This window comes from Ursus maritimus, unplaced genomic scaffold (assembly GCF_017311325.1).
Source record: "Ursus maritimus isolate PB19 unplaced genomic scaffold, ASM1731132v1 scaffold_8, whole genome shotgun sequence".
NCBI lineage: Eukaryota > Metazoa > Chordata > Mammalia > Carnivora > Ursidae > Ursus > Ursus maritimus.
This window is the reverse complement of record NW_024426996.1, coordinates 2,508,653-2,527,180: the sequence shown is the minus strand read 5'-3', so window position 1 is coordinate 2,527,180 and position 18,528 is coordinate 2,508,653. Positions and strand designations below refer to the sequence as shown.

Sequence of the window (18,528 nt, the reverse complement as noted above, 5' to 3'; positions counted from 1 at the left end):
AAACACTTAGTGTAGGGCCTGGCATGTGGTTAACTTAATGCATGTTATTATTACTTCTGAGTCTCAGTGTTCTCAGCATTCATATTCAATAATATATGAATTAATTTCTTTCAGTATAGTTGACTATTAGTATGTTATCTATTAGTATGAGGAGAATCACAAATTTACATACCCCATATACACAGATATCAAAAGAAAATGCAGTTTATGTTTTCTCTTACTTATTTTTATTTTTTTAAAGATTTTATTTATTTATTTATTTATTTATTTGAGAGAGAGAGAGAGAGAAAGCATGAGCAGGGGGAGAGGCAGAGAGAGAGGGAGAAGCAGACTCCCCTGCTGAGCAGAGAGCTCTACATGGGGCTTGATCCCAGGACACCGGGATCCTGACCGGAGCTGAAGGCAGACACTTAACCGACTAGCCACTCAGGTGCCCCATGTTCTCTCTTACTTATTTAATCTTCCTTGTAAGTCCCTAATCTGTACTAAGTAGGAAAGTGAAACTATTTATTCTAATCCAATGATTTTCATTTAATCCAATAAATTTAAGTCTTTGGGCAACCTGGTGTTTTTTTGGTCTAAATTTCAGTATTTTGGCTTCCTTCTTTTCAACCTGCTTTTCTCCCACACGGTGTCTGGGTGGACTGGAGAGGGGTATGTTGTGGTGAAGGGAAAGAGACAGTCCCTAAGATTTCTTTTCAAGGCTGTGTACTGTCCTCCAGTCCCTGTGGAAATGCCTCTTGTTTACCTCTGACCACTCTTCCCTGTTATCCTTAGAGGCTGAAGTTGTTGTCTACTCTACAGTCAGGGTGAGGGCTAGGTAGCTTTTTGGTTACTGGCCATAAGCTCTCTGTGACATCCACTCAGTCCCTGGAACACTGCCATCCCCACAGCCACACTGATTCCCTACGGTCCCAAATGAGCTGACTTTTTTGCGCCACCTTGGGGTCAGGTGGGGACATCCATCGTAGGACTCTCACTAGCTGACTCAACTAAGATCCGTCTACTGCCCAATCTCCCTGTGCTACAACTTTTACTCTTACTAGCTAGCACGCCTTCCCTCTTGTGAAGTAAGATGAAGTCTTCATGATGCAGGCATTCTCCAAAATCACATATGCTTCTCCTGTCCAGAGCTTTGCTTCTGAGATAGGAGAGCTTGACCCACATGTCTCATCTACTTGGCTTGCTTTTCTTCACCCAGGCTGGAAGGATGGGCTTTCCACCTTCTTTACCTCATACCCTGGGTTTTGTCATCAGGGACACCAGCCCGGGCTCTTCATGTGCTTAAAGTCGTGCTTTATGATTCAGACTTCTCTCTTTCTCCTGACAGCCTGCCTTTCAAAAGTCCACNNNTTCCCTTCAAGAGGTCAAGAAAGTCAGCTCTGAGATTCAAAGCTAACCAATATGTCTTTGAGGCTATTTCCTCTCCTACATCAATAACTCAAGACTCAAACTGCTGAAGGAAAGCTGAAAGCACTTCAAGGGGAAATTATGAACATTGTTCTAATATTTACAAAATAATGTCCACTGTTATGTTAATTTGCCAATGTTTGTTTGACTACAGAACCCATACTTTTTCCCCTACAGGATATTTAGCGTAGACAAGCTTGTGGTTTTTCAGGGCAAGACAGAAGAAAATCAGAAATCAGAGGATTAAAGAGATTTGAAGTAGTTGGAATTTAGACACAAGGAGTGAGATTGAGATTCTCTGAGAGCAGTTGTGCCAAGTATTACTGCTGTAGAAATTCCTGAACATTTTCTGATGTTGCTTCAAGACTTAAATGTCTCCATTTTAAAGGATTATTAGTAAAAGGACTCCTTGCAATCCAACATATACAGGTCTCACCCAGTGGTATATCCAGAATAATTAGGATATAATTTAGAATACTGCCCCATAGAATTTCTTTAAATTTTCAACACTTGCTTGGAGACCACCCTAAATGAACTAGGTTGCGGGAGTCAGTCCGTCCGGAGTTGAGCCCTAGACCATACTCAAACGGCACATGAGAACTTCAGTTTTCTGACCTATAAAATGAGGATTATAACAGTCAACATTTATTGAGTGTTTTTGTATGCCAGACACTCTTCTAAGCATGGGCACATTAACTTACGTAATCAGTAAATAATCTCAGGACGTATTATTAGAATCTCTGTTTGCAGATGACAAAACTGGCTAAGAGTTTCAATGACCTGTGCGCGATCATATATAGTTATCTAGAGGCGAAGGTAGGGTTGGAGCCTGGGCAGTGTGGCTTGAGATCTGAATGATGACAGCTAACCCTCTTGGACAAACTCTATGCCGGGCACTGATCTAAGATCTCCATATCCCCTGAGATAGGAGCTACTTTTATCCCATTTTACTGGTTAGAAAACTGAGCACAGAGAGGTTAAGTGTCTTAATCAAGCTGACATGCTCATTAAATATAGAGCCAGGTCCACCCAGTCTGGCTTCAGTTTGTGCTCTCAATCTCCATGCTATACTGTCTCAAAGGGTTTTTATGGGCAATAACTACAAAAACCAGGTGAAATACTCAGCCCAGCACCTGGCACAGAGGAAATGCTCCATAAAATGAATTAATTATTACCAACCAGGAAATCCTATAAATTGGCAAATGTGATGGAGGTCCTTTAAGCATGGAGTGTTCTGTGCAGGTAGACCTTTTGTTATCTGTGTTCCTCTGTAACTCTCCTCATGGTTTGGTTTTATACAATTCCCTTCCTTCCTTCATGAATTCATCCCATCAGTCAATTTCCCCTCACACGGTACTTTCAGCACGCCCTCACTGTGCCAAGTGCTTTGCTGTGGGATGTATACGTATCTCTTTGGAAGAGGCTCATAGATTCATTGTACTGAAGTTAAAGACGCACTAAACAACTCTAAAAACAAATTCTATATCAGCAGTTAAAATTCTCTCACTAGCTGATTTCAGTTGTTTGGGAGGAATTTTCTGGGATTTGGTGACACCGAATAGCGCTGTCATTTACCTCCTTCAGGCTAAGTTTTTGCACCGATCGTGCAATATTTTCCCACTCCTAACTGAGATGTTTTATCTCTTACTCTGACAATGGCGTGCCAAATTTTTAATGTCCCGCTCACTGTTATTTCCTTAGATATTTTACTTTATATTTTAATTTTTTGGCATATGAAAATTTATTATTATCATGTGTTCACCATCCAAACTTAGGCTCTTGGTCCTTCCTTCTTGTCTTTGTATAAGGCCCAAAGAGCGACACTGGCTCTTTTGACAACCTTAGAGTGAACTCCAAGAATGACACTGACATTTGTGACCAAATCCTGAGACCAGAACCTCATCGTTGTCCTCAGTAAAATTCAAACAACCAGCGATGGGTACAAAGGCCTTTCCTGATCAGCTGGAGCCCGACGCACTTCCTGATGGCAGAATTTGGCTGTTTGGCTGCAGCCCTTACTTTTTCCAGCACAATTTCCTTTGCGTGGGAAGTTCCTCCAAAAGGGTTGGCCTTCAGGGCTGTGCCCAGTTGAGCTTTCTTGGACTGTTTATCACGCCACTTCTGATCTCATCGGTGGCTACGGAGCTTCCTGGCGGTAGGAAGACTGCGACGCTTGCCCACCCCTGCCGGCGCCACAGGCCAGAGCCAAGGAGAGGAGCAGTGCGGGAAGGAGCCACCTATTTCCTTCACTATTTTTAAAACATGGCGTCTGTTCTAAACGCCATTTTGCTTCTGCTAAGGGGTTGAGAGAGAGTCTGTGGAACCTAAAAAGCACAGGTTTCAGAGTCAGAGCACAAGCCCAAAGCCAATTCTCTCGGCTCTTTGACCACTGGCCAGTTATTGAACTGCGTTAAACCTCCGTTCCCTCGTTTGAGCAATTTCTCCCGCGCGGGACTGGCTGGTGACGGAGCTCCCCCCCCCGGCAGAGCCTCCAAAACAGCGCCTGCTGCTCTGAGGCACCCTGCTCGCGCTACGTATTTCTATCACACTATGATCATCCTCATAATTTTTAGGAAGTGTAATTTCGTCTCTCTTGACTTGAAGTCACAAACAGGTGGTCATTTCTTTTCTAAATCCATTTTCTTTTGCATGAGTGAATCCTGTTCTTTTCTCTTCCCGTTTTTCAATAGTGTTAGTAGTGGCAGAAAGGGGGTTTGGTGGTGCAGCGTTGGGCTGATGCCCATACACGTTTCAGGGGAATAAGGCCCCATCGCTGTGGGTGCCAGGGCAGTAGATTTGACAGGGTGATGGGAAGAGGAGACCCAAGTGGAATTTTAGCACAATAAAAAGGGGGAAGGGCAAGAGTAACAGATTTCAAAACTGAGGTGAATGAAGAGAAAAAGGATCACGGCCATGAGAACTGCCTTGACTTTTGCAAGCCAACATTTGAAATGATAAAATGATTGAATCTTAGAGTTTGAGAGGCTCTGATAGGCCCAAGGGAGTCCAGTGCCCACCCACAGCCTCCCTGCTGCGTGGCCCCCCAGCCTGGCTTGTTGGAGAGAAGGGACTCCCATCTTTGTGAAGCATGCTGAGGCAGGCCCAGGGGCTACTAGGTGCTCTGCTGGTCTGAAGGAGACTGATGCCCTTTCACAAAATCTACCATTCTCAGAACGATCACGTAATTGTTCATACTTCTTATATGAAAGTCCTTCAAATATTCAAAGACAGTCTTTTCTTCAAATTAAACGTTTCTTTTAATCGATCTCTATGGGTTGCCGATGTTTCCCTCAGAATGTGGAGCACAGAACAGACCTGATTAACGAGTATTTTTTCATGCAGATTGTTGTCAAGCCAGGCCTCTCCCCTACTGCCATGAGTATTTTTTTTAATCTAAAAGAAGATTTTATGAATACCTGAATCAGAATTTGAACTGAGACACATATGATTTCAAAGATAGGCTATTCCTAGCGCCATATTATTCCACTGTAACCTACATTCTAGGCACAGAGAACTGTTTTTTTCCAAATACCCGTGTTCCTCACCATAATTGTCCACACATGGTCACTTCTGCCTGTAATGCTTTTACATATTTTTGTCCTGGTAAATTTAACTCAACCGTCTATACGTGGGACTCTACCTTTTGCTCTCTAGGCCCCTGACACCTGACAGACGTTCTGACTTCCTGAGCCTGCACTGCAGACCTCCCACACACCTATCGAGAAGAAAGGGGCCACAAGGGTCCAGGTTCTTGTCATTTTTAAAGTCTGCTTGATTTTACTTAAAATAATTTAAACTGGCAGAGGACTGACCATGTCAGTCGTGCCTTTGAACCAAAGATATTTGAGCCAAATATTCTTGCAGAATTTATTCATTTAAAATGGAGCTGGAGGGGCGCCTGGGTGGCTCAGTCAGTTAAGCATCTGCCTTTGGCTTAGGTCATGATCCCAGGGCCCTGGGATTGAGCCCCGCAAAGGGGCTCTCTGCTCAGCGGAGAGTCTGTTTCTTCCTCTCCCTCTGCTGCTCCCCCTGCTTGTGTGCTCATGCTCTCTCTCTGTCAAATAAATAAATAAAATCTTTAAAAGAGATAAAATGAAGCTGGAAATATTTCAGGAATAGATAGAGGTCTTTAAGTAGAGTGTGTTTTGTTTTGTTTTGTTTCTGATAGAGGAAATCCTATAAATCTCCCAAATATATCTGTTTTCCAAAAATTTTCAGTAGAATTAAAGTTTATTTTTTAAGTAATAGAAAAACAACTGAGGTCACCTTTGGTGTTTGGTGCTTCTGGACATTTTTAAGCAAGAAAACATTTTAGAAGTTTTTTTACTTTTTAAAAGATTAGGTAACCTACTTTCCATCAAATCATATTTTATTATATATTTTCTCACTGTATATTAATCACAGAAATGAGTACTTTACTTAGTAATGTTTAGCAGACACATTTACCAAAGCTAACTAACATTTCTGCTGAGAACTTCCCTGAGGATTTTCTCCTTTCTGAGTTTTGAGGACAGTAAGACTGCATGACACCTAATGACTGAGAGGATTAATTTACATTATATTTAGAAACATAACCTCCCACATGTTACTACATTCAAATGGTAGCCAACAGTTTGAAGTTTTGCAAAAACAACTTTATTTTCTTTACCTAATGTGCAGAAACACTACCTGGTGTTTGGTTTGGTTTGGTTATTATGAGTATTGTTTAAATCACCATTTTATTTTGAACAATGTTGCCATGATTCTGTTTTTTTTTTCTCATTTATGATAATAGCATGGCCTGTCTTAACATATTAACTGAACTCTCTGCTTTTCATGATTTTTATTTTCTCAAGAATATGAATCGATGAAATTTGAGAGGTTCAAGGTAAAAGTCTTGATGTAGTCGAACACCAGAAAATTCAATTATATTTACTCAGAGCATGTATTGAAGCCACGTGACACAAGTCATGTAAAAATTGTAGTTGTAACAATTTACTCTTCAGCACCCATTTACCAGTCACAGGAGAACATCCAAAGGTTCTGTTGAAGTACTTGAATTTCCTGTCCTTATTCTTAAAGTTGCTTTGAAATTTGAGAAAGAACAGCCTTGCAGCTGCCGGCCAAAGTGCTACCAAGTAAGACATATGTTCAAAGCAAAGAATGGTGCTAGATTCTTATCGAAAAGGACACACGGGGCCTAGTAACCTCATAAATAGCTAACGACAGCAAAGCAGGGAGATCGTTGAGTGACGTTTAGACTCAGGAAATTAGAGACTCAGAGAATCATATGACAGAGGGGGACCTCTCTCCGCATTTACGAAGATCATTTGAGGTCATAACTCAAACACCCTCCAGGTAGGTGATATAAACTAGGGGTGTGTCGGGTGGGGAGGGGGGCCGACTGTAACACACACAGCCATCTCCGGGGGGTGCGTTCCCTCCAGGGTCGGGGTACTGTTACTCTAAGGGAACCCAGTCTTTACTGCACATCCTGGGATTTCTCCAAAAACACCAGAAATCTGGATTTTACTGTGAAAGTTTCTGGGCCACTTTGCACAACTGCACAAACTGTGAAAGTATAGCGTACGCAACGGCACACACTATGCCTGTTTGTGAACCAAACAAAAGATTGCACAAGCGTTAAATTTGACCCACTGGTAGGCAGTCTGCCACTTCTGGCTTACACTGTTAGAAAGGTTTTTGTTATTATTGAAATGAGATCTGTTTTTCAGTAGCTTTGATTCCTTGGATCTTAAGGTCATGTCAAGCAAATGTAATTTTTTACGTGCGCGTGCGCACGCGCGCACACACACACACACACACACCCCAGTGTTTCAAATATTTGAAGTCAGTTATCCTATTTCTTTTCTTAATTTAGGGTCTGGAGAGCCAGTGAAAGAAATACATTGTTAGTCTGCTCTGAATGAATGATAACGAACGTAGGCCGAGTCCTACTGCTCACTTCTTCCCCATCTGAATGGTAACAGCTACTTTAATAATTCATTCTAGAATCTCACCTTAAATCAAAGTCAAGACTACTGGTCTATTGCTTGGAGACTCTGTCAATCTTTGGTTTACTCGGTGACGAGTTCTAAAGGTCTGCCACCTGCGAGCTCCTTCCTGCCAAGTCCTTGAACCCATGAGAGCATGGCTGGCAGGGTATTCGGTGAGTGGGATCCTAAAATAGTCTGTTGTGTTTGCACCTGGTGTGGAGGGAACTTGGAGGGAATTTAGCCCCTCGGTGACTTTATGAGCTTTAGACTATATCCTCTCTCACTAATTCCCACTGTGTGTGTGGCCAGTATCTGTTAGGCTGCAAGGACATGCTTATAAACAAGTAGTAAGGACTACTAAGGTTGTGCTGTGCACAGTTCCCTTTCTACATTAAGTCATTAAATCCTCATAGTAACTCTATGAGGTGTTAGTCTTGGTTTTTACCGACAAGGAAACCAAGCACAAGGAACTTACCCAAGATCACACAGTTAATTGGTGAAAAAGCATGGATTCAGACCCATGTGTTTGGTCCCAGAGGAGTACATCTTCCTTCCTATATGGTTCAGCCTAGGTCCCTGAGTCTTTAATACCAATTTAAATTATTTCACAGACTGGAACTGGGCAGTGAAAAATACCAACTTTAGTAGAGACTGTGATCTACCCACTGCCCTGTGTCTGGCCCTCAGCCAGCCTGCTCTCCCAGGGACTTCACACCACCTCTACACCAGCCCACAGACCGCGGTAAACCCTCCAGTGTGTCCAGACATGGTCATGGAGGTCTTGTTGCTTGATGCTAACCTGCCTCGATGCCTCCTGTCTTCATCCAATATGGAACTCCAGGCTCTACAGCCTCTGTGGACCCTGACTGCAGAACTTGGGGTTTGTACTTTGTCCTCTCTATGTTTGAACCTTGATCTAACTTGACTTGAGTGTTTAATGGGTCATGTTGGCCTGGCGCCGCTGAACCCCAAACTGACGTGGGCTTGCGTTTGGATTCCACCACTTAATGGCTATGAGACTTTGAACAAGTGAAATGTCTCTTCAAGGTTTACCCCTTAGCAAAATGGAGAAATTATATATTTGATTAAAAGGGCTAACAATAACGTATATAAAATGGTCTAGGATAGTGTCTAACACAAAAGTCTTCAAAGATACTTCTTATTATGATAATTGTTATTAGGAAGCAGCAACTAACTCCCAACCAGACCTTAAAAATCTCAGCTCAGCTTTTACCCTAAGCGTCAGATGGTTGCGCAGGAAAAGACGAAAACATTGGTGATCTTTGAATAGTTGGAAAGTCCAAGTTTAAAAAACTGGCCCTAACATGTCCTTACCCATGAGAACAATTGATGAGACGTGAGTTTATCAGGAATGATTAATTGGAATGATCATTTACAGTATATATGCAATGAAAGAAACAATTTTATTGTACATTTTTAAGCTACCATTTTATAAAGAAATTCTGAACGATTATGCTTATATTTATCTGACTTTTTTTTTTTTTTAGCTGTGTGATACAATCTGTCCTCTGTTGGGGGGTTCAAATGAACTTGACTTTTAAAGAAAACCCACTTATTGGGATACTTGGAAAACATGGAAAAGTATAAAAAAGAAAATTAAAAATTACCTATAATTGCATAAATCAGGGATAATGCAGATAACGTTTTGTTGTTATCCTTCTAGTCTCTTTTTTTTTGCAATTGTAAAGTAAATAAAGATAAAATAAGAGGAAATACAAATAAGAATTTCCCAAATTGTTAAATTGTCTATGAAAAATAGATTTTATTTTTAAAGATTTATATATTTATTAGAGCGTGTGTAAGCAGGGGTGGGGCAGAAGGAGAGGAAAGAAACTCAAGCAGACTCCAGGCTGAGCACGGAGCCTGACAGAGCTCGATCTCAGGGCCCTGAGATCAGACCTGAGCCAAAACCAAGAGTCCAGCGCTAGGCCACCCTGGTGTCCCTGAAAAACAGATTTTAAATGATGATATATGAACCCCATCCTACAAGTATGTGGGCATATCCTATTAAATTAACAGGTTACCTGATAGGTTCCAATTTTTTACTTCGAGAGAGTATCTTTAAAAGATATAGCGTTTCTTTTTCCTTTCAGCGCATGAATCCCCTCTCCCTGTTGAGGGACACCCCTACATGCACACACCGTAGATGCTGGAAGATACGGCAGATATTCGATTTCCCAGCCTCCTTTGCAGCGAGCGCATGGGCTGTCTTGACCCTGAATAGAAGGATGCACACTGAAGAAGATGGGCTCTGTGGAATTATGTGCTGAGAAGGGTGGCAGCTAGTTCCCCCTGTGGACAGTGACAGCGGTGCCAGCAGCAGCCTTGGGGGACTAGAAAATTATGAATATTTCAAGTTTCTTTATCCTTATTTAAACATGCCCTATGAAAAGCTAAGTTAACTTGCATTCCTGCAGCCCTGGCATACCCAATCTAAGTCCTTTTCTTCTAAAATGTGTTTCCGTAAGACACACCACGTCAGAAACGATTGTTAAGTAGGGAAAGAGGTCGGTATCATGTGGGATTTAGTCCAGTCCTGAGCAGTTTCACCACAGTGGTCAACGGGTAACAAAACCTGAGTACAAGTTACAGGAACACAGTGAGAGGCGGCAAGCCGGGAAATACAGTGCTGTATATGGGGTGTGTTCACCTCCTGGGGTCCATTCACCTCCTGGGCTTCGTCTGGCATCAATCTGGCCACTACTCTGTCTTCGAAGTGCATATGACTTGGTCCTCCCACATTATTTTATGGATTTGGTCCTCATCTTCGTGACTGGACAGTCTAATCCTCCCGCACACACCTGTTCATTAAGCTAACTTTCACTTTTTTTAATGGTAGAATCCTGTATTTACTGTAGTGTGTGTGTTGTCTTTTTTACTTGTGTCGTTTTTTGTTTATTTGCTTAATTAGAATTGTTACTGTTTTCGTTAGTGCTGTGGGTACGTTACACGGGTTTTGCATGCCCTTCTCTAATCCTGCTTTTTCCCCTATGAACTCTGTTATTTTTGGAGTACAGTTCAGCAGGAAAGGAGGTTTCTTAAAAATGCTACATCGGGCTCCAGCAGAAGCATGGGAAATGCCCTCCCTTGCCCAGTCACATCAAATCCCGGAGAGACTTGGTAAACACAGATTTCAGAACCCACTCAGATCTCATCAGGAATCTCCAGAGGACGGCTCTGGCAATCTGTTAACACGGGACCTAGATGATTCTTATGTTATACAAGGTAGGGAGACTGCCCTTCCGTGGCCAGGAATAGTCAGGGTGTTTTGTGTTTTTTTGTTTTGTTTTGTTTTTCCCACATTAACATGGTATTGCCCTCAATTAAAGGCCCTCTGCTAGAAGTAATTAACTGCATGATTTAAATCGTGCAGGTCTGTAGGGTCCTCCAGGCTTCCTGGTTTTATTTGCAGTAATTCTTTTTATTTTTTTTTAAGATCTTATTTATTTATTTGAGAGAGACAGAGATATTGCCAGAGAGCACAAGCTGGGAGGAGCGAGAGAAGCAGGCTTCCCGCTGAGCAGGGAGCCTGATGTGGGGGCTCGATTCCAGGACGCTGAGATCATGACCTGAGACAAAAGTAGATGCCTAACTGACTGAGCCACCCAAGCGCCCCTGCAACAGTTCTTTTAAGGCAAGTCTTCTCAGACTTCATTTCATCCATTCCACCAATGATGAGCCCAAGCAGCCTGCATAAGGGACCTGCTTGTATCGTTTTTGTGTAATATACTAATTATCAACTATGATATAATAAAAGCTTTCTCTTTAAATGATACTGCCAGGACAAGTGAATTTTTAAGCTATTTTATAAGTACTAAGTGCAAATCTTGTGAAGATGGGGTTCCAATGAAGGGTAGGATAAACAAAAGTGTTGGGGGGGAAAGGTACTTGTCAAAGTTGAAGTTTTAAGTGCAATTAAATAGAAAGACACCTTATGTTTAGAGGTCATTTCTGGTTGCTTGTTTTAAGCACTTTCTGTTTGCTTGCTCGGTCTAGTCCTGAATTTTTAAAAGAGGGAACTGTATTTTGTTTATTTTTCCTGCTTGAGCTAAAGTATACAAAAGACACATTGTAATACTGTCATAAAAGATTTATTATAAACTATGTAATTTGTTGTAATGCTCAGTAAACTCAGAGTAATAAAGATAAACCAACTCATAATGGCAGTCCTTGAATTCCAGAAATACTTTTCTTCCAAAACAAACTTGTTCATTGCTCTTCTAGTTACACCTCGGAGGCTGGAAATCCGTAGTTTTTATCAACATTCCTCAGGATTTATTGTCACTTACTCTGCTTGTTAAAGGGAAACACAACATATACCAGTCTGGGAGCAGTGAGAAATAGTTGTTTTAATTGATAACGCTGTACTCTCTCCAACGATTCAAATGTTGATGGATGGAAGGATGGGAATGTATGCCAGTTTGGGTTGACTGTCATGAAGAACTGAAGCAATACCTTCCAGGGCTTTGAACCAAGAGCAGCCTTGAACTTGGGCTCTCATCGTGCACACCAGGCGTTTCTGTAGCTCCAGCAGTAAAGCACTCTTTGCCCCCACAGGAACTGGAAGAGACCATCTGCTATGGTGCTGTACACAATAATATGTGATCTTTTCAACGGGGCCCTTTCACGTTTGGAGAATGGATTAAAAAAGAAACCGTTTTCTCATGACCTGGTTGTTTTTCATCATACCTGGGATCATGAATGAAGAAGTCTAGAGCATACAAAAGTTTAGAGATCGATCCTGCCATGTGGGGAGTTATTCTTATGCCATTTTCAGTGGGTCAGGTCAGAATTTTCCAGCTGTTCTCTCCACCTACAACAAATACATGAGACCTTGGCAAAACTCTTTTTACTGGTAAACACTTCCTCTGCTTAATTATAGGTACACGATGTATCAGTTAGATTTGTGTTTGGTGTATCAGAATTATTCCACACGAGCCTGAGAACACCGTATTGCAAGTTTAACCTTTGAGACTGAGGCAGAGTAAAGACCAACAGGAACTCTGATAATTTGGATGTTCAAACATTCTTAGATCTTTCTCCTTTTCAGCATTTCAACACACCTTCTTTCTCCGTTCTGTCTTTGCACATTCACCTTAAAGGACTGGTTGTCGAAAGGATGCCGTACCTAGGGGCACCCCCCAGGGCCAGGGCGCTCATTCCCCAGCTGCTGGTGTCCGCAGCGGTTAGCGGAGTCCTTCTCCAGGCATTGCGCTCACCCCAAGCCGTGTCCCTTGGAGCAGCACTCCGATTAAAGCCACAGCCCTCCACTCAGTTTTCAGAACTAAGCCGATTTCCTACCCAGCACCCATTTACTGAAGGAGAGGTCGAAACTCCTGGAGATGAAACCCCGGCGGTCCACTGACAAGCACCTACAAACAAGGACACCCCTGTTCTTTCCCAAGGCGACCTACAACCATTTACTCGGACAGCTGTACAACAGAGAAGGAGCGACACGGAATTTCCAGCTGTGTCAGACATGGGCTCGGAGTTGACACGGATGACCTGGCACCTGAACAGCGTTACAACCTCCGAGGAATCAATGAAGTCCCAGCCCAGGTGCAGCTCCGAGTGGCCACCGGGCTCATGTCCGCACCTGGTGGTCACTTCCTCTGTCCGCAGACGTGCAATTCCAATGGACATATGTGGTAGTCGGTACAAGGTAAGTGCTCCGGTCTACAGAGTAAGAACGACCGTAGTGGGAACAGCCACGAATAGGTGGACAAGTGCAGCACCCATGGTCTAAGTCCACGGTGACCAGGGGCTCAGACCTCTCGGCAGTGAGGGTCTGGGTCAGTCTGCCAGTGAGTCACCGGGCTCGGAGAGGTGGTCCAGAGGAGGCGGGGAATCTAGAATGGTAGTAGGGAAGGCATGGTGCTCGCTTGTGGCTTTGAGACCACCTGCATTAGCCGGGTTGTGGTTTGTCTCATTCACTTTCAGCTCTGTCAGTTTCCCTGGGAAGGAGATCAAACAGAATCCTGCAAGAGCTGGATCTAGAATTTATTATATGACCCAAGGGGATCTGAGTGGCACATGCAAGGGACTGGGGTAGAGGCTTCGACCCTCTTCACGTCTGAGGCTGGCATCACCCTGTGTCAGCATGTCAGCAGCTGCCTTCAGCCAAAGAGCGCTGCCCTGTCCAGAGCCACACACCCCGGTCGTGGGCATCCTGATTTTAAGGCCTGGTCAATAGGGGAGGGGATAAAGGTCAAATCCTGTTACTTCAGAGAGAACAATTCTGAAGGGCATTCAAACTCTCGAGCCTTCTGAGGGTGAGGCCTCTTGTCTTTCGAGAATGTGTCAACTGTTCAAGCTTTTCCTTGCTCAGGTCTCCTTCCTTCTCTCCTCCAGAGGTCTTGATGGAGAAGCATGAACTTCCTGCTGCCAAATCTCCACTTGGGGTCTATTTCAGGGTCCACCTAAGGCAGTTATTAACACAGAAATGGTGCTAAGTGTAAGATCTGTGGTAATCTTATTTTATGGAAGCTTCAGGAAGTTCTCTCATGACCCATTTTGGGTAATGTTATTTCCTTCTACACTAAACACCTGACACCGGAAGTTCATGCTGTCCCCCTTTTTCTCTTCCTTATGCTCAGCCACCAAAGCCAGTCACTGGTCCTTGTAATGGCTCTTGAACTAATTATTGTCATCATTATTATTATATTCATATAAATGGTTTCTTCTCCAGTTTTGACTTTTCTCCCTTCCCACTGAGGGTATTTCAATTTGTTCTTTACTGACCTCTTGCCTCCTGTCTATGACTCCTTAATCATTATATACAATATTGTCTGATTGATTTCCCCTAAATCTATATTGTTATTACAATAAACACCTCACCAGTTACAAACACACGAAATAGCTCAACTGTGTAGAAACTGCATTTCTCCGTGTTGCTTCCCAAAGACCTCTACATTCTGGACCGTATTGACCTCTTCCTAGTCTAATAAGTAGTTATTGAATAATGAGGACAAACATCTAAGTCTCTGCCTTCAAGTTGCTCAGAATGATTTCAAATTTTTTTTCCTTTGCCATATTCTTCCTATGTGCAACCCTCTCCCTCTCTTGAATAGATCTTCTCATGCATATTGCTCCATTTAAAAAAATATATAAAATATTCAAGTACACAGAAAAATATAGTACAATGGAAAATAACTGTCTGTGTACTGGATTTTAACACTTTGCAAACTGATTTTATTTATCTTTAGTTTTTTTAAAAAAGACTTTATTTATTTGAGAGAAAGAGAGAGAGAGAGAGCTGCACGAGTGCGGGGAGGGGCAGAGGGAGAGAGAGAAGCAGACTCCCTGCTGAACAGTACTCGATCCCAGGATCCCGAGATCATGACCTGAGAGGCAGGCAGACACTTAACCAACTGAGTCACCCAGTGCCCCTATCTTTTTTTTTTTATAATATTTTTTTATTATATTATGTTAGTCACCATACAGCACATCCCTGGTTTTTGATGTAAAGTTCCATTATTCATTAGTTGCATATAGCACCCAGTGCACCATGCAGTACGTGCCCTCCTTACTACCCATCACCAGCCTATCCCATTCCCCCACCCCCCTCCCTTCTGAAGCCCTCAGTTTGTTTCCCAGAGTCCACAGTCTCTCATGGTTCATTCCCCCTTCTGTTTACCCCCCCCTTCATTCCTCCCCTCCCTCTGCCACCGATCCTCCTATCTCTCATGTTCCATATATGAGAGAAACCATATGATAATTGTCTTTCTCTGCTTGACTTATTTCACTTAGCATAATCTCCTCCAGTGCCGTCCATGTTGCTGCAAATGTTGAGAAATCGTTCCTTCTGATAGCTGAGTAATATTCCATTGTATATATGGACCACAGCTTCTTAATCCAGTCATCTGTTGAAGGGCATCTCGGCTCCTTCTACGATTTAGCTATTGTGGACAATGCTGCTATGAACACTGGGGTGCATATAGCCCTTCTCTCCACTACGTCTGTATCTTTGGGGTAAATACCCAGTAGTGCAATGGCTGGATCATAGGGGAGCTCTATTTTTAACTTTTTAAGGGACCTCCACACTGTTTTCCAGAGTGGCTGTACCAACTTGCATTCCCACCAACAATGTAGGAGGGATCCCCTTTCTCCACATCCTCTCCAGCAATTGTTGTTTCTTGCCTTGTCAATTTTTGCCATTCTAACTGGCACAAGGTGGTATCTCAGTGTGGTTTTGATTTGAATTTCCCTGATGGCTAATGATTTTGAACATTTTTTCATGTGTCTGTTAGCCATTTGTATGTCTTCATTCAGGTGCCCCTATTTTTAGTCCTTGATCAATAATTCATTAGAGGGGCGCCTGGGTGGCTCAGTCATTAAGCGTCTGCCTTCGGGTCAGGTCATGATCCCAGCGTTCTGGGATTGAGCCCCGAATTGGGCTACCTGCTCAGTGGGAAGCCTGATTCTCCCTCTCCCACCCACTCCCCCTGCTGTGTTCCCTCTCTTGCTGCTTCTCTCTCTGTCAAATAAATAAATAAAATCTTAAAAAAAATAATAATTCATTAGAGATGCTATTGTGCAGTGTTTTCAGATCTCATTCCATGTTCTCTCTAGGGGCAATTATTATATTGAATTAGTTTTTATTTTTTACATGTATGTTTCATCCTGTTACTACATATGTGTGGATCCACAAACTGTATGTGTTATACTATACTAATTATTCTTCCTTTTTTTTTTTGTCAACACAAGATTGTCATTTAGTTAAGTTAAAATATGTACCTCAATTTTTCTTGTATTACCTATTACATCTGTATTTATATTCTTATTTTCATGCCTAGGACTGCTCATAGGTACTTTCTATTTTTCCCTTGTTCATTTTCCCCAGTTTGTCAATGTTATTAGTGGTCTTTTATGAAAGATTGTGTTTTGGCTGGTTTTTTTTTGTGTGATCCTATTTATTGTGTTTTTTAATTCTTTAATTGCTGCTTCTATATTCATCATTTCCCTCCTTTTAATTTTTGGGATTTCAAAATTTCCTCTTCTACAATCGTGGAGATTTAACTCATTGATTTTCAAGTTTTCAAGTTTCATTGTCATTAAACTCAAAGACTTTTCTAACTATTTCACCTATGAATTATGTAGAAGTGTGTGTATTTGTGTTTAAATTCCCAAACTTATGGCAGTTTTGTGGTTATTTTTATGTTTTTCTATTTATTTCACAGAACAGTCTGTGTTAATTTAAGGTTCGCTTGTGTTATATATAAAATGTGGTAAATGTTGGGGAATGTTTCCTGTATACATGAAAGTAATGTGTATTTACGAAGTTGGAGGTTTATAGTTCTATGCATGGTTACTAAACGTAATATGTAGCTGTCATTCAAATCTTTCACTTCTTTAATTCTCTTGTAAATTGATCTCTCAATTATTGAGAGAAGTGTATTAATAACATTGACCAGGCTCATATTCAATTTACTATCTAATTTTATGAATTTGCACTTAACATTGCACTTAATATTTTGAGGCTATGTCATTGGGTGTACATGCACGACTCCGGATAGAAAAGTCTTTTGTTCATTGCACTTGCTTTGTAACAACTAGGGGCAGGCACAGCTCTCAACACTGGCTTCTGGGAAACAATCCTTGTGGGTGGTCATGTTTCTGCACGTCTCGCAAGTGAGCTAGTTCTGGACTATCTTTTCTCTCTCTCTCTCTTTTTTTTTTTAAGACTTTATTTATTTATTTGAGAGAGAGCGAGCCAGCTCAAATGAGGGGAGGGGCAGAAGCAGAGGGAGAAGCAGACTCCCCACTGAGCAGGGAGCCCAATGTGGGACTCAATCCCAGGACCCTGGGCTCATGACCTGAGCCAAGGCAGACGCTTAGCCCACTGAGCCACCCAGGCCCGCTGGACTATCTTTTCAAGTATGTTCATATACTGAACAACAGCGGAAGATAGGTAGCGTCTCCCTCTGGAGCAAAGGGCAAGCGTGCCCATTGTAACAGACTTGGGTTCCCTCAGTTCACAGTTCGTTTCTTTGAGATATCCATCTGGGCCCAACACCATTGCTCCGGTGGGACATGGGGATGAAGGGACTGGTGCAGGTATGCTGATGCTCATGCTGGTTGCTGGACGTGAATAATACAGTCCTTCGTCTCCAACCGAGGAGTCTTGAGTCGTATACATGTATCCACAAAACTGTGGCAGGCTAACATGTCACCCTTAAAGTAGGGGAAATCTTGGGCTATCTAGAATCCTTGACATCGGACTCACGTCCCTTCCTGTTAAAAGTCATTGGGCTGCTGCTAATACTTCCTGTATACTCCGCAGTGCCTATTATAGCAAGTTCTATTTGATTTATGTGGACGCTACCTGGAGAATTCCGAAACACAATGACAGTTGACTCAATATCTTTATGCTATTGCTGATAGGACACTGCAAAAATGCTCTTTTATACTCGCTCTAAAGGGCTATAGTCTGGAGTTTTGCCTTGAACACATGTATGAAACTACCCTCATCTTTCCCAGCAAAGTCGCACTTGAACTATAATTTGATATTTGATTTGAGATTTGACATGTTTGCCTTTGCATTTTCTTCAGTATGTTCTGAGTAGATTGAAGGAGTTTTTCTTTTTTTTTTATATTTGCAAGCTACTGACTAATATATTTATGTAAATAACTTGACCTAATTATCAGTTTTGGAAATAAGATCAAACCTTAGTCATCCAGATGGCCAAGTTCCTAGGCAGTCTCTTTCAAATAGTCTGCATTTTCCAGCATGCTCTGTCATAATTCCTCATATATTGTGTGCTCAGGCAATAAAAATCATTTTATATTATCTTCTGCAAAGGTAAATGGGTCACAAGATTAATAATATGTAGCCCACGGCCAAATGGTAATGATTTTTGCATTTTATGTTGTTTTTCATTTTTTATTCTGTGGCTTCCTTCCATGGTGAGAATAATTGAAAGCCGGCTATAATTATTGTTGAAGTTTGTTCAGAATATTTATACTAGGGAAAATTAGTGACCCAAATAAATGATCAGATCTTCCTATTTCTTAGAGCTAGTCTAGGGAAAATATACTTGTAAGTACAGAAAATTCTTAAGTAGAGCTATAGTTTGAATGTCATTGCTCATAGCCTTTTAAAATTTTTAAATATTATATTAAT

General features: G+C 41.9%; 1 pseudogene; it reads right to left on the bottom strand.

Annotated features, from left to right (window-relative positions):
* Window positions 1-2,889: 2,889 nt before the first annotated feature.
* LOC103677983 lies at window positions 2,890-13,049 on the bottom strand (annotated as a pseudogene).
* Between the last annotated feature and the right edge of the window lie 5,479 nt (window positions 13,050-18,528).